Source organism: Anopheles funestus (assembly GCF_943734845.2).
Source record: "Anopheles funestus chromosome X unlocalized genomic scaffold, idAnoFuneDA-416_04 X_unloc_57, whole genome shotgun sequence".
Lineage (NCBI taxonomy): Eukaryota > Metazoa > Arthropoda > Insecta > Diptera > Culicidae > Anopheles > Anopheles funestus.
Window position 1 is genome coordinate 64,041 of NW_026045184.1, and position 17,066 is coordinate 81,106.

The 17,066-nt window shown below is 47.8% G+C and overlaps 1 long non-coding RNA gene across 1 annotated transcript in view; it reads right to left on the minus strand.

Annotated features, from left to right (window-relative positions):
• Positions 1-980: 980 nt before the first annotated feature.
• Positions 981-17,066, minus strand: part of LOC125773841 (uncharacterized) — a 33,413-nt gene continuing 17,327 nt past the window's right edge. Inside the window, exons 5-11 of the long non-coding RNA XR_007420408.1 lie at positions 6,811-7,030; positions 6,129-6,348; positions 5,594-5,688; positions 4,589-4,713; positions 4,055-4,149; positions 2,499-3,834; positions 981-1,398 (exon numbers count right to left, since the gene is read on the minus strand). This is a non-coding gene — a long non-coding RNA (uncharacterized LOC125773841). The remainder of the gene's footprint in view (positions 1,399-2,498; positions 3,835-4,054; positions 4,150-4,588; positions 4,714-5,593; positions 5,689-6,128; positions 6,349-6,810; positions 7,031-17,066) is intronic.

Here is a 17,066-nt window from a genome sequence, read left to right on the forward strand (position 1 = left end):
ATTTGTGGGTACTCTATCAGTACTTTTGGCCAACTTAGGCCAACTCAGTGCTACTTGTGGGTACTCTATCGGTACTTTTGGCCAACTTAGGCCAACGCGGTGCTATTTGTGGGTACTCTATCGGTACTTTTGGCCAACTTAGGCCCATTCGGTGCTATTTGTGGGTACTCTATCGGTACTTTTGGCCAACATAGGCCAATTGGGTGCTACTTGTGGGTGCTCTATCGGTACTTTTGGCCAACTTAGGCCAACTGGGTGCTATTTGTGGGTACTCTATCGGTACTTTTGGCCAACATAGGCCAATTGGGTGCTACTTGTGGGTGCTTTATCGGTACTTTTGGCCAACTTAGGCCAACTGGGTGCTATTTGTGGGTACTCTATCGGTACTTTTGGCCAACTTAGGCCAACTCAGTGCTTCTTGTGGGTACTCTATCGGTACTTTTGGCCAACTTAGGCCCATTCGGTGCTATTTGTGGGTACTCTATCGGTACTTTTGGCCAACTTAGGCCAACTCAGTGCTACTTGTGGGTACTCTATCGGTACTTTTGGCCAACTTAGGCCAATTGGGTGCTCTTTGTGGGTGCTCTATCGGTACTTTGGGACATATTATGTCCTTCGGGTGAACCTTCTCGATACCTCATGGGTACTTGTGGCCAACTTAGGAAAATTCAGTGCAACCTATGGGCCTTCGGAAATTGGTCCAACACTTTGGACTTAGAAAATTTTCTGGACTTAGAAAATTTTTTGGACTTAGAAAAATTTTCAACTTCTGTTTCTTCTTCTTCTTCTTCTTCTTCCATTTTGATGGACTTAGAAAATTTTCTGGACTTAGAAAATTTTTTGGACTTAGGAAATTTTTCAACACTTGTAAAATTTTTGTTCCTACTTTGAAGAAGAATACTTTCCATTATTAGCTTCTTTTTCTTGTTATTCGTAGTTGTCTTCTTATTTTCGGTCCGAGAGAGTCGACACTTGTAATATTTTATAAGTCCGAAGACTTTTGGAATGAACCAATGGAATGACTTCCGCGCAAGCGTTCTAAGTGTCTGGGTATCTAAGCACCAGGCACAATGCAATGGCCACGGATCCACACAAGGCACATCACATGCAGAAGCTTCACCAGATTCTGACACATACCACACTCTTGTAACTCGTCGTCGAAGGGGCGTTCAAAGTGCCTTACGGCTAGGGGAGATCTAGCACGGCACGGAGACACAGTGATGGTTGCCCATCAAAGTGTACAACGATCGAGTTTGCTTAAGTGTCTGGGTACCTACACACCAGACACAATGCAATGGCCACGGATCCACACAAGGCACATCACATGCAGAAAGCTTCACCAGATTCTGACACATACCACACTCTTGTAACTCGTCGTCGAAGGGGCGTTCAAAGTACCTTACGGCTAGGGGAGATCTAGCTCGGCACGGAGACACAGTGATGGTTGCCCATCAAAGTGTACAACGATCGAGTTTGCTTAAGTGTCTGGGTACCTACACACCAGACACAATGCGATGGCCACGGATCCACACAAGGCACATCACATGCAAAAAGCTTCACCAGATTCTGACACATACCACACTCTTGTAACTCGTCGTCGAAGGGGCGTTCAAAGTACCTTACGGCTAGGGGAGATCTAGCTCGGCACGGAGACACAGTGATGGTTGCCCATCAAAGTGTACAACGATCGAGTTTGCTTAAGTGTCTGGGTACCTACACACCAGACACAATGCGATGGCCACGGATCCACACAAGGCACATCACATGCAGAAAGCTTCACCAGATTATGACACATACCACACTCTTGTAACTCGTCGTCGAAGGGGCGTTCAAAGTACCTTACGGCTAGGGGAGATCTAGCTCGGCACGGAGACACAGTGATGGTTGCCCATCAAAGTGTACAACGATCGAGTTTGCTTAAGTGTCTGGGTACCTACACACCAGACACAATGCGATGGCCACGGATCCACACAAGGCACATCACATGCAGAAAGCTTCACCAGATTATGACACATACCACACTCTTGTAACTCGTCGTCGAAGGGGCGTTCAAAGTACCTTACGGCTAGGGGAGATCTAGCTCGGCACGGAGACACAGTGATGGTTGCCCATCAAAGTGTACAACGATCGAGTTTGCTTAAGTGTCTGGGTACCTACACACCAGACACAATGCGATGGCCACGGATCCACACAAGGCACATCACATGCAGAAAGCTTCACCAGATTATGACACATACCACACTCTTGTAACTCGTCGTCGAAGGGGCGTTCAAAGTACCTTACGGCTAGGGGAGATCTAGCTCGGCACGGAGACACAGTGATGGTTGCCCATCAAAGTGTACAACGATCGAGTTTGCTTAAGTGTCTGGGTACCTACACACCAGACACAATGCGATGGCCACGGATCCACACAAGGCACATCACATGCAGAAAGCTTCACCAGATTATGACACATACCACACTCTTGTAACTCGTCGTCGAAGGGGCGTTCAAAGTACCTTACGGCTAGGGGAGATCTAGCTCGGCACGGAGACACAGTGATGGTCACCCATCAAAGTGTACAACGAACGAGTTTGCTTAAGTGTCTGGGTACCTACACACCAGACACAATGCAATGGCCACGGATCCACACAAGGCACATCACATGCAAAAAGCTTCACCAGATTCTGACACATACCACACTCTTGTAACTCGTCGTCGAAGGGGCGTTCAAAGTACCTTACGGCTAGGGGAGATCTAGCACGGCACGGAGACACAGTGATGGTCACCCATCAAAGTGTACAACGATCGAGTTTGCTTTCCGCGCAAGCGTTCTAAGTGTCTGGGTACCTACACACCAGACACAATGCAATGGCCACGGATCCACACAAGGCACATCACATGCAGAAAGCTTCACCAGATTCTGACACATACCACACTCTTGTAACTCGTCGTCGAAGGGGCGTTCAAAGTGCCTGACGGCTAGGGGAGATCTAGCACGGCACGGGGACACAGTGATGGTTGCCCATCAAAGTGTACAACGATCGAGTTTGCTTAAGTGTCTGGGTACCTACACACCAGACACAATGCGATGGCCACGGATCCACACAAGGCACATCACATGCAGAAAGCTTCACCAGATTCTGACACATACCACACTCTTGTAACTCGTCGTCGAAGGGGCGTTCAAAGTGCCTTACGGCTAGGGGGGATCTAGCACGGCACGGAGACACAGTGATGGTTGCCCATCAAAGTGTACAACGATCGAGTTTGCTTAAGTGTCTGGGTACCTACACACCAGACACAATGCAATGGCCACGGATCCACACAAGGCACATCACATGCAGAAAGCTTCACCAGATTATGACACATACCACACTCTTGTAACTCGTCGTCGAAGGGGCGTTCAAAGTGCCTTACGGCTAGGGGAGATCTAGCACGGCACGGAGACACAGTGATGGTTGCCCATCAAAGTGTACAACGATCGAGTTTGCTTAAGTGTCTGGGTACCTACACACCAGACACAATGCAATGGCCACGGATCCACACAAGGCACATCACATGCAGAAAGCTTCACCAGATTATGACACATACCACACTCTTGTAACTCGTCGTCGAAGGGGCGTTCAAAGTACCTTACGGCTAGGGGAGATCTAGCTCGGCACGGGGACACAGTGATGGTTGCCCATCAAAGTGTACAACGATCGAGTTTGCTTAAGTGTCTGGGTACCTACACACCAGACACAATGCGATGGCCACGGATCCACACAAGGCACATCACATGCAGAAAGCTTCACCAGATTCTGACACATACCACACTCTTGTAACTCGTCGTCGAAGGGGCGTTCAAAGTGCCTTACGGCTAGGGGAGATCTAGCACGGCACGGAGACACAGTGATGGTTGCCCATCAAAGTGTACAACGATCGAGTTTGCTTAAGTGTCTGGGTACCTACACACCAGACACAATGCGATGGCCACGGATCCACACAAGGCACATCACATGCAGAAAGCTTCACCAGATTATGACACATACCACACTCTTGTAACTCGTCGTCGAAGGGGCGTTCAAAGTACCTTACGGCTAGGGGAGATCTAGCTCGGCACGGAGACACAGTGATGGTCACCCATCAAAGTGTACAACGAACGAGTTTGCTTAAGTGTCTGGGTACCTACACACCAGACCCAATGCAATGGCCACGGATCCACACAAGGCACATCACATGCAAAAAGCTTCACCAGATTCTGACACATACCACACTCTTGTAACTCGTCGTCGAAGGGGCGTTCAAAGTGACTTACGGCTAGGGGAGATCTAGCACGGCACGGAGACACAGTGATGGTTGCCCATCAAAGTGTACAACGATCGAGTTTGCTTAAGTGTCTGGGTACCTACACACCAGACACAATGCGATGGCCACGGATCCACACAAGGCACATCACATGCAGAAAGCTTCACCAGATTATGACACATACCACACTCTTGTAACTCGTCGTCGAAGGGGCGTTCAAGTGCCTTACGGCTAGGGGAGATCTAGCTCGGCACGGAGACACAGTGATGGTCACCCATCAAAGTGTACAACGATCGAGTTTGCTTAAGTGTCTGGGTACCTACACACCAGACACAATGCAATGGCCACGGATCCACACAAGGCACATCACATGCAAAAAGCTTCACCAGATTCTGACACATACCACACTCTTGTAACTCGTCGTCGAAGGGGCGTTCAAAGTACCTTACGGCTAGGGGAGATCTAGCTCGGCACGGAGACACAGTGATGGTTGCCCATCAAAGTGTACAACGATCGAGTTTGCTTAAGTGTCTGGGTACCTACACACCAGACACAATGCGATGGCCACGGATCCACACAAGGCACATCACATGCAGAAAGCTTCACCAGATTATGACACATACCACACTCTTGTAACTCGTCGTCGAAGGGGCGTTCAAAGTACCTTACGGCTAGGGGAGATCTAGCTCGGCACGGAGACACAGTGATGGTCACCCATCAAAGTGTACAACGATCGAGTTTGCTTAAGTGTCTGGGTACCTACACACCAGACACAATGCAATGGCCACGGATCCACACAAGGCACATCACATGCAAAAAGCTTCACCAGATTCTGACACATACCACACTCTTGTAACTCGTCGTCGAAGGGGCGTTCAAAGTACCTTACGGCTAGGGGAGATCTAGCTCGGCACGGAGACACAGTGATGGTTGCCCATCAAAGTGTACAACGATCGAGTTTGCTTAAGTGTCTGGGTACCTACACACCAGACACAATGCGATGGCCACGGATCCACACAAGGCACATCACATGCAGAAAGCTTCACCAGATTATGACACATACCACACTCTTGTAACTCGTCGTCGAAGGGGCGTTCAAAGTACCTTACGGCTAGGGGAGATCTAGCTCGGCACGGAGACACAGTGATGGTTGCCCATCAAAGTGTACAACGATCGAGTTTGCTTAAGTGTCTGGGTACCTACACACCAGACACAATGCGATGGCCACGGATCCACACAAGACACATCACATGCAGAAAGCTTCACCAGATTATGACACATACCACACTCTTGTAACTCGTCGTCGAAGGGGCGTTCAAAGTACCTTACGGCTAGGGGAGATCTAGCACGGCACGGAGACACAGTGATGGTCACCCATCAAAGTGTACAACGATCGAGTTTGCTTAAGTGTCTGGGTACCTACACACCAGACACAATGCGATGGCCACGGATCCACACAAGGCACATCACATGCAGAAAGCTTCACCAGATTATGACACATACCACACTCTTGTAACTCGTCGTCGAAGGGGCGTTCAAAGTACCTTACGGCTAGGGGAGATCTAGCTCGGCACGGAGACACAGTGATGGTTGCCCATCAAAGTGTACAACGATCGAGTTTGCTTAAGTGTCTGGGTACCTACACACCAGACACAATGCGATGGCCACGGATCCACACAAGGCACATCACATGCAGAAAGCTTCACCAGATTATGACACATACCACACTCTTGTAACTCGTCGTCGAAGGGGCGTTCAAAGTACCTTACGGCTAGGGGAGATCTAGCTCGGCACGGAGACACAGTGATGGTTGCCCATCAAAGTGTACAACGATCGAGTTTGCTTAAGTGTCTGGGTACCTACACACCAGACACAATGCGATGGCCACGGATCCACACAAGACACATCACATGCAGAAAGCTTCACCAGATTATGACACATACCACACTCTTGTAACTCGTCGTCGAAGGGGCGTTCAAAGTACCTTACGGCTAGGGGAGATCTAGCACGGCACGGAGACACAGTGATGGTCACCCATCAAAGTGTACAACGATCGAGTTTGCTTAAGTGTCTGGGTACCTACACACCAGACACAATGCGATGGCCACGGATCCACACAAGGCACATCACATGCAGAAAGCTTCACCAGATTATGACACATACCACACTCTTGTAACTCGTCGTCGAAGGGGCGTTCAAAGTACCTTACGGCTAGGGGAGATCTAGCTCGGCACGGAGACACAGTGATGGTCACCCATCAAAGTGTACAACGATCGAGTTTGCTTAAGTGTCTGGGTACCTACACACCACACAATGCAATGGCCACGGATCCACACAAGGCACATCACATGCAAAAAGCTTCACCAGATTCTGACACATACCACACTCTTGTAACTCGTCGTCGAAGGGGCGTTCAAAGTGCCTGACGGCTAGGGGAGATCTAGCACGGCACGGAGACACAGTGATGGTTGCCCATCAAAGTGTACAACGATCGAGTTTGCTTAGTGTACAACGATCGAGTTTGCTTAAGTGTCTGGGTACCTACACACCAGACACAATGCGATGGCCACGGATCCACACAAGACACATCACATGCAGAAAGCTTCACCAGATTATGACACATACCACACTCTTGTAACTCGTCGTCGAAGGGGCGTTCAAAGTACCTTACGGCTAGGGGAGATCTAGCACGGCACGGAGACACAGTGATGGTCACCCATCAAAGTGTACAACGATCGAGTTTGCTTAAGTGTCTGGGTACCTACACACCAGACACAATGCGATGGCCACGGATCCACACAAGGCACATCACATGCAGAAAGCTTCACCAGATTATGACACATACCACACTCTTGTAACTCGTCGTCGAAGGGGCGTTCAAAGTACCTTACGGCTAGGGGAGATCTAGCTCGGCACGGAGACACAGTGATGGTTGCCCATCAAAGTGTACAACGATCGAGTTTGCTTAAGTGTCTGGGTACCTACACACCAGACACAATGCGATGGCCACGGATCCACACAAGGCACATCACATGCAGAAAGCTTCACCAGATTATGACACATACCACACTCTTGTAACTCGTCGTCGAAGGGGCGTTCAAAGTGCCTTACGGCTAGGGGAGATCTAGCACGGCACGGAGACACAGTGATGGTTGCCCATCAAAGTGTACAACGAACGAGTTTGCTTTCAACAAATTCTGACACATAGCAAGCGAGCGACCGAGCTACACCGAAGGCAGCCCATGGTTGGTCACTCGCGGACGATCATCAGTAATGATCCTTCCGCAGGTTCACCTACGGAAACCTTGTTACGACTTTTACTTCCTCTAAATCATCAAGTTCGGTCAACTTCAGCCATGCCAGCTGCAGCTCACGAAGGAACCGCGGAAGGTAAGCCTCCAGAAACCTCACTAAATAATCCATCGGTAGTAGCGACGGGCGGTGTGTACAAAGGGCAGGGACGTAATCAGCACTAGCTAATGACTAGTGCTTACTAGAAATTCCAGGTTCATGGGGACCGTTGCAGTCCCCAATCCCGACTAGATGGGCATTTTAGTGATTTCCCGTTCCTCTCGGAATGGGGGCGCCTATTGGCGAGAACACGCTGCGACCCACATTGTAGCACGCGTGCAGCCCAGAACATCTAAGGGCATCACGGACCTGTTATCGCTCATTCTCAGCTTGCTAAACACAAGTTGTCCCGCTAAGCAGGGCAAACGTAGCCGACGACCGCCCGTGAAGGCGCCGCCCGGCTGTAACGTCAGGTGCGCCCGGAGGCGCACTGCTGACAGCGTTCTAGTTAGCATGTTTGAGTCACGTTCGTTATCGGAATTAACCAGACAAATCATTCCACGAACTAAGAACGGCCATGCACCACTACCCTTAAATTTGAGAAAGAGCTATCAATCTGTCTTACCTCGATAAGTTTGGACCTGGTAAATTTTCCCGTGTTAAGTCAAATTAAGCCGCAAGCTCCACTTCTAGTGGTGCCCTTCCATCAATTAATTTAAGTTTCAACTTTGCAACCATACTTCCCCCGGAACCCGATTTTGGTTTCCCGGAAGCGACTGAGAGCACCGAATAGGGGTAGCGTCTCCCAATTGCTAATTGGCATCGTTTACGGTTAGAACTAGGGCGGTATCTAATCGCCTTCGATCCTCTAACTTTCGTTCTTGATTAAAGAAAGCATCCATGGCAAACGCTTTCGCTTCAGTTGGTCCTACGACGGTCTACGAATTTCACCTCTCGCGCCGTAATACCAATGCCCCCAACTACTTCTGTTAATCATTACCTCTAGGTTTCTGACAAACCAACGAAATCGTATAAACCGAGGTCATATTCCATTATTCCATGCAAGATTATTCTCGGCCAACGCCAACCCCACGGGGGGGCCGGACGCTTTGTCTTAGCCTGCTTTGAGCACTCTAATTTGTTCAAGGTAAATGTGAGTATCTTGAGCACCATGAGGAGCCCGTGCCGGAGTTAACCGGTAGCACGGTACTCGTTCACAGAGTAACGCCCAAGTACACCATTGTGAGTCGCAGCCGTGAGCGCGCGCACGAACGGCCCCGGCGTGTAACCGGGCGCCCGTGGCGGTCACGTGTCTGGACGGGCAATCAACTTCGAACGTTTTAACCGCAACAACTTTAATATACGCTAGTGGAGCTGGAATTACCGCGGCTGCTGGCACCAGACTTGCCCTCCACTTGATCCTTGTTGAAGGATTTATACTCAACTCATTCCAATTATGGACCATCGTTAGAGAGGTCCATATTGTTATTTCTCGTCACTACCTCCCCGTACTGGGATTGGGTAATTTACGCGCCTGCTGCCTTCCTTGGATGTGGTAGCCATTTCTCAGGCTCCCTCTCCGGAATCGAACCCTGATTCCCCGTTACCCGTCGCAACCATGGTAGTCCTCTACACTACCATCAATAGTTGATAGGGCAGACATTTGAAAGATCTGTCGTCAGTCGACAAGCGACCATACGATCTGCGTCCTTATCCAGACTTCAACTCAAGCCGCCCGGAGGCGATTGGTTTAACTAATAAGTGCACCAGTTCAGCTACCCGCGAGGGCAACAGTCCCGGCATGTTGCATGTATTAGCTCTGGATTTTCCACAGTTATCCAAGTAACTAGTGGTAGGATGATCTTGTGAATTATAGCTGTTATACTGAGCCTTATGCGGTTTCACATTCATTTATGTTTGTACTTAGACATGCATGGCTTAACCTTTGAGACAAGCGTATATTACTGGTAGGATCAACCAGAATTCGTTCCACTACAGACACACACTCGCTTAGTGGGAAATAAATTTCCACACAACTCTCTCTCTCTAGAACCATATGGAATGGCTCTTTGGTGTTGGGTAAGGCACCAATTTGTTGGGGTGTAACGGTCACCACCAACTTTAAGTTTGTTAGGGCACAACGGAAACCACTAACTAAACTTTAGGAAACTAAATTTCCTCACACATTATCTCTCACCATATTAGCACTAGGTGCTATCCACGATTGTACAACGTTTCAACTCTTGAATCGACCGTAGGGCCGCGGAATTGCTTCCGGGCCCCTATTCTCGCTATTAATTGTTCATCTCTTTCAATACATCGAGTTCGTTCCATTGGGTAGTTCGCATGGCGAACGTTTTGATGCAGCCCCCTGGGGGACCACGGCACTTTACACCGGGTATGGTGTATGCGCAACCTACAGATAACAATAAACCCCTTATGCGTGTGTAAACCGATGTTGGGCTGCTCAACATCTTTCATGGTTACATCACTTGCACCAGAACCCACGGTGCCGATTTGGTAATATGTTGTACATTTACTCTCAAGATGTACGCTTCGGCCCCTTATTCAGGGGCTCAAGCTATTACCAGCAAGAACAATCCTCATCCAGACTTGAACTCGAAACACCCGCAGGCGAACGGTTTAACTAATAAGTGCACCAGTCTTGAATCCATGCGTCGGTGGAAACAATGCCGGCGTGTTGCATGTATTAGCTCTGAACTTAGCGAGTGATTGCCTTGCAGCTGTCATACTGAGCGTAGAGCGTGATTATCGCTCACTTGAACCATGTTGAATGGCTCTTTGGTGTAGGGTAAGGCACCAATTTGTTGGGGCGTAACGGTCACCACCAACTTAAGACTTGCTTATAGGTATTTCAACGTTTTCAACTCTTTAATCGACCGTGTTTCATTATCATCTCTTCTTCTTATTAAATGCATCGAGTTCGTTCCATTGGGTAGTTCGCGTGGCGAACGGTTTGATGCAGCCCCCCGGGGGGGACCACGGCACTTTACACCGGGCATGGTGTATGCGCAACCTACAGATCACCAATATATTTGTGATCGATAATGCACACTTCTTACACGACTGACCAGTCGACAGCGCTGCCTTCCTATTATGCGTGTGTAAACCGATGTTGGGCTGCTCAACATCTTTCACGGTTACATCACTTGCACCCGAACCCATGGTGCCGATTTGGTAATATGTTGTACATGGTCTCAAGATGTACGCTTCGACCCCTTATTCAGGGGCTCAAGCTATTACCAGCAAGATCAATCCTCATCCAGACTTGAACTCGAAACACCCGGAGGCGAACGGTTTAACTAATAAGTGCACCAGTCTTGAATCCATGCGTCGGTGGAAACAATGCCGGCGTGTTGCATGTATTAGCTCTGAACTTAGCGAGTGATTGCCTTGTAGCTGTCGAACTGAGCGTAGAATGTGATTATCGCTCACTTGAAAGGGTCAAGCCCTTTCGAGTCGTCCGGTTTTTACGCCAGACGACTCGGTTCACCATCTTTCGGGATACAAGTTGACTAAGTGGTACCACTACACTTATCAACTTTCGATTTGGTAATCCTCATCCAGCTTCCCTTCTGGAGGTCCCGAGGATTACCAATTGGGCTGTCATACTGAGCTCATATATTTGTGATCGATAATGCACACTTCTTACACGACTGACCAGTCGACAGCGCTGCCTTCCTATTATGCGTGTGTAAACCGATGTTGGGCTGCTCAACATCTTTCACGGTTACATCACTTGCACCCGAACCCATGGTGCCGATTTGGTAATATGTTGTACATGGTCTCAAGATGTACGCTTCGACCCCTTATTCAGGGGCTCAAGCTATTACCAGCAAGAACAATCCTCATCCAGACTTGAACTCGAAACACCCGGAGGCGAACGGTTTAACTAATAAGTGCACCAGTCTTGAATCCATGCGTCGGTGGAAACAATGCCGGCATGTTGCATGTATTAGCTCTGAACATAGCGAGTGATTGCCTTGTAGCTGTCGAACTGAGCGTAGAATGTGATTATCGCTCACTTGAACCATGTTGAATGGCTCTTTGGTGTAGGGTAAGGCACCAATTTGTTGGGGCACAACGAAACCACCAACTTAAGACTTGCTTATAGGCATTTCAACGTTTTCAACTCTTAAATCGACCGTGTTTCATTATCATCTCTTCTTCTTATTAAATGCATCGAGTTCGTTCCATTGGGTAGTTCGCGTGGCGAACGGTTTGATGCAGCCCCCCGGGGGGGACCACGGCACTTTACACCGGGCATGGTGTATGCGCAACCTACAGATCACCAATATATTTGTGATCGATAATGCACACTTCTTACACGACTGACCAGTCGACAGCGCTGCCTTCCTATTATGCGTGTGTAAACCGATGTTGGGCTGCTCAACATCTTTCACGGTTACATCACTTGCACCCGAACCCATGGTGCCGATTTGGTAATATGTTGTACATGGTCTCAAGATGTACGCTTCGACCCCTTATTCAGGGGCTCAAGCTATTACCAGCAAGAACAATCCTCATCCAGACTTGAACTCGAAACACCCGGAGGCGAACGGTTTAACTAATAAGTGCACCAGTCTTGAATCCATGCGTCGGTGGAAACAATGCCGGCATGTTGCATGTATTAGCTCTGAACATAGCGAGTGATTGCCTTGTAGCTGTCGAACTGAGCGTAGAATGTGATTATCGCTCACTTGAACCATGTTGAATGGCTCTTTGGTGTAGGGTAAGGCACCAATTTGTTGGGGCACAACGAAACCACCAACTTAAGACTTGCTTATAGGTATTTCAACGTTTTCAACTCTTTAATCGACCGTGTTTCATTATCATCTCTTCTTCTTATTAAATGCATCGAGTTCGTTCCATTGGGTAGTTCGCGTGGCGAACGGTTTGATGCAGCCCCCCGGGGGGGACCACGGCACTTTACACCGGGCATGGTGTATGCGCAACCTACAGATCACCAATATATTTGTGATCGATAATGCACACTTCTTACACGACTGACCAGTCGACAGCGCTGCCTTCCTATTATGCGTGTGTAAACCGATGTTGGGCTGCTCAACATCTTTCACGGTTACATCACTTGCACCCGAACCCATGGTGCCGATTTGGTAATATGTTGTACATGGTCTCAAGATGTACGCTTCGACCCCTTATTCAGGGGCTCAAGCTATTACCAGCAAGAACAATCCTCATCCAGACTTGAACTCGAAACACCCGGAGGCGAACGGTTTAACTAATAAGTGCACCAGTCTTGAATCCATGCGTCGGTGGAAACAATGCCGGCATGTTGCATGTATTAGCTCTGAACATAGCGAGTGATTGCCTTGTAGCTGTCGAACTGAGCGTAGAATGTGATTATCGCTCACTTGAAAGGGTCAAGCCCTTTCGAGTCGTCCGGTTTTTACGCCAGACGACTCGGTTCACCATCTTTCGGGATACAAGTTGACTAAGTGGTACCACTACACTTATCAACTTTCGATTTGGTAATCCTCATCCAGCTTCCTTTCTGGAGGTCCCGAGGATTACCAATTGGGCTGTCATACTGAGCTCATATATTGGAGATCGATAATGCACACTTCTTACACGACTGACCAGTCGACAGCGCTGCCTTCCTATTATGCGTGTGTAAACCGATGTTGGGCTGCTCAACATCTTTCACGGTTACATCACTTGCACCCGAACCCATGGTGCCGATTTGGTAATATGTTGTACATTAACTCTCAAAATGTACGCTTCGACCCCTTATTCAGGGGCTCAAGCTATTACCAGCAAGAACAATCCTCATCCAGACTTGAACTCGAAACACCTGGAGGCGAACGGTTTAACTAATAAGTGCACCAGTCTTGAATCCATGCGTCGGTGGAAACAATGCCGGCGTGTTGCATGTATTAGCTCTGAACTTAGCGAGTGATTGCCTTGCAGCTGTCATACTGAGCGTAGAGCGTGATTATCGCTCACTTGAACCATGTTGAATGGCTCTTTGGTGTAGGGTAAGGCACCAATTTGTTGGGGCGTAACGGTCACCACCAACTTAAGACTTGCTTATAGGTATTTCAACGTTTTCAACTCTTAAATCGACCGTGTTTCATTATCATCTCTTCTTCTTATTAAATGCATAGTTTTCGTTCCATTGGGTAGTTCGCGTGGCGAACGGTTTGATGCAGCCCCCCGGGGGGGACCACGGCACTTTACACCGGGCATGGTGTATGCGCAACCTACAGATCACCAATATATTTGTGATCGATAATGCACACTTCTTACACGACTGACCAGTCGACAGCGCTGCCTTCCTATTATGCGTGTGTAAACCGATGTTGGGCTGCTCAACATCTTTCACGGTTACATCACTTGCACCCGAACCCATGGTGCCGATTTGGTAATATGTTGTACATGGTCTCAAGATGTACGCTTCGACCCCTTATTCAGGGGCTCAAGCTATTACCAGCAAGATCAATCCTCATCCAGACTTGAACTCGAAACACCCGGAGGCGAACGGTTTAACTAATAAGTGCACCAGTCTTGAATCCATGCGTCGGTGGAAACAATGCCGGCATGTTGCATGTATTAGCTCTGAACATAGCGAGTGATTGCCTTGTAGCTGTCGAACTGAGCGTAGAATGTGATTATCGCTCACTTGAAAGGGTCAAGCCCTTTCGAGTCGTCCGGTTTTTACGCCAGACGACTCGGTTCACCATCTTTCGGGAAGGGACCGTCTCGGTCGCAAGCTGCTCCGGTCCCTAAACAACCTGCGACAAATGATAGGAAATGCCGACATCAACACGTGTTCAGTTTGGTTTATCGCTCATAGGTCTTTTTGACCATCGATCCCTGATTATAACTCTCAATTAAACAGTCAGGAGAGTAAGGCATGCCCATCGATATCTCATCGACAGGCGATACCGCAAGAACGGCCAACGACACATCAGGTGATCGATTATTGCTACGACTTTTGCTTAATCGTTTCCACTCCTTAGAGAAAGAAACCCCCGGGGACCGTCTCGGTCGCAAGCTGCTCCGGTCCCTAAACAACCTGCGACAAATGATAGGAAATGCCGACATCAATACGTGTTCAGTTTGGTTTATCGCTCATTGGTCTGTTTGACCATCGATCCCTGATTAAACTCTCAGTAATCCAGTCGGGAGAGTAAGGCATGCCCATCGATATCTCATCGACAGGCGATACCGCTTGAACGGCCAACGACACATCAGAGGATCGTATCTTGCTACAACTTTTGCTTAATCGTTTCTTCTCCTTGGAGAAAGAAACCCCCGGGGACCGTCTCGGCCGCAAGCTGCTCCGGTCCCTAAACAACCTGCGGCATCAAATGATAGGAAAAGCCGACATCAATACGTGTTCAGTTTGGTTTATCGCTCATTGGTCTTGTTTGACCATCGATCCCTGATTAATACTCTCAATTAGAAGGTCGGTAGAGTAAGGCATGCCCATCGATATCTCATCGACAGGCGATACCGCATGAACGGCCAACGACACATCAGAGGATCGTATCTTGCTACAACTCTTGCTTAATAGTTTCCACTCCTTGGAGAAAGAAACCCCCGGGGACCGTCTCGGCCGCAAGTTGCTCCGGTCCCTAAACAACCTGCGGCATCAAATGATAGGAAAAGCCGACATCAATACGTGTTCAGTTTGGTTTATCGCTCATAGGTCTGTTTGACCATCGATCCTAGAATTCAACTTTCGAGTAAGGCATGCCCGTCGATATCTCATCTATAGGCGATGCCGGTAGAACGGCCAACGACACACATCTAGGATCGCATTTACTCTTCCTTGGATGGATAACCAATACCCTAGGACCGTTTCATCGCGAGCTGCTCCGGTCCTCAAACAACTCGCGAACCACCGATAGGATGATATTAGGAATGGCCGACTTTCATCCTTTAACTCTCAGTTCTGCTTACCAAAACATAGGTACTTGGACCTTAAAGACCACTATTTGTTCCCCGATCGGGGGCAATCGCAACGTCTATCCATCATCAACATCGTTTCACTCATTCCGAACCACCAAATTGGACAGACAGTACCATAATCATCAACCGATTGCTTCAACTTCGCAAATTGTATGGTAAGTTCTACTAATTTCACATCTTACCATCGACTAATAGTGCATAAATCCACTTGGAAATCACTTTTCCTTGGTCCTCGGACCTTCTACGACAACGTCCAACAAATATCCGAAGTCGTTTCCCAACTTAGACCAAGCATTTCGTATCTTTACTTCTAATCGATTTTTTCTCGCATAATTGACGATCAAAATCTAAAAACCACATTTTGAGCCAGAAGCAGTCGTCCGATCGTCCTGGGGGTAGTCTCAATCGATTTAGAAGGGTCCAATTCATAAAGATACATACTCAGTCAAAATCATGCTTCTGGCTCACCTACCCCCTATATAGTAAACGAAAGCGTACAGGCGTGGAAAACGTGCCATTTTTCTCCATCACGGACTTTTTTTTTCTCGTTGCACCGACTCTAGTAAAAAAGTGAAATTTTTTACTAGTTACCAACTTTTGCAAATTATCATCGGATATCACTTTTTATGGTCTATAGTAAGTTCTTATCACGTTTTAGTAGTTTTTGAAAAAAAATTTTTTTTGAACTTTTCAAAATTTTTCAAAACAAAGTTTTTGTAGGCGGTTTTGTGTATGGAGGGTTACTAGTCTCGGGGTCACTGTTTGACCGAAAAACCACTATATATCATTCGAAAGGTAATTTCAAGGGCTACAAAAAATTGTTCTACGGCACCCCCCTCCGACGTCTAGTATTCGAGTTATTGGCCAAAAACCATCACTTGAGCGATTTTTCGTTCAGGGTACCCGACTCTAGTAAAAAAGTGAAATTTTTCTCGATTGACCAAGTGTTGCAAATGACCATCGGATTTCACTTTTTATGGTCTATAGTGAGTTCTGATCACGATTTGGTACTTTTTGAAAAAATTTTTTTGACGCACTTTTCAAAATTTTGCAAAACCAAAACTTTTTAGGCGGTTTTGTGTATGGAGGGTTACTAGTCTCGGGGTCACTGTTTGACCAAAAAACCACTATATATCATTCGAAAGGTAATTTCAAGGGCTACAAAAAATTGTTCTACGGCACCCCCCTCCGACGTCTAGTATTCGAGTTATTGACCAAAAACCGCAACTATAGCGGTTTTTCGTACAGGGTACCCGACTCTAGTAAAATGATGCGATTTTTACTAGTCTAGGAACTTTTTGGTCAAAAAATCAAGTATATGTCATTCGATAGATAATTTCAAGGGCTACCAAAAATTGTTCCACGACACCCCCCTGCGACGTCTAGTATTCGAGTTATTAGCCAAAAACCGCAACTTAAGCGGTTTTTCGTCCAGGGTACCCGACTCTAGTAAAATGATGCGATTTTTACTAGTCTAGGGAACTTTTTGGCCAAAAATCAAGTATATGTCATTCGATAGATAATTTCAAGGGCTACCAAAAATTGTT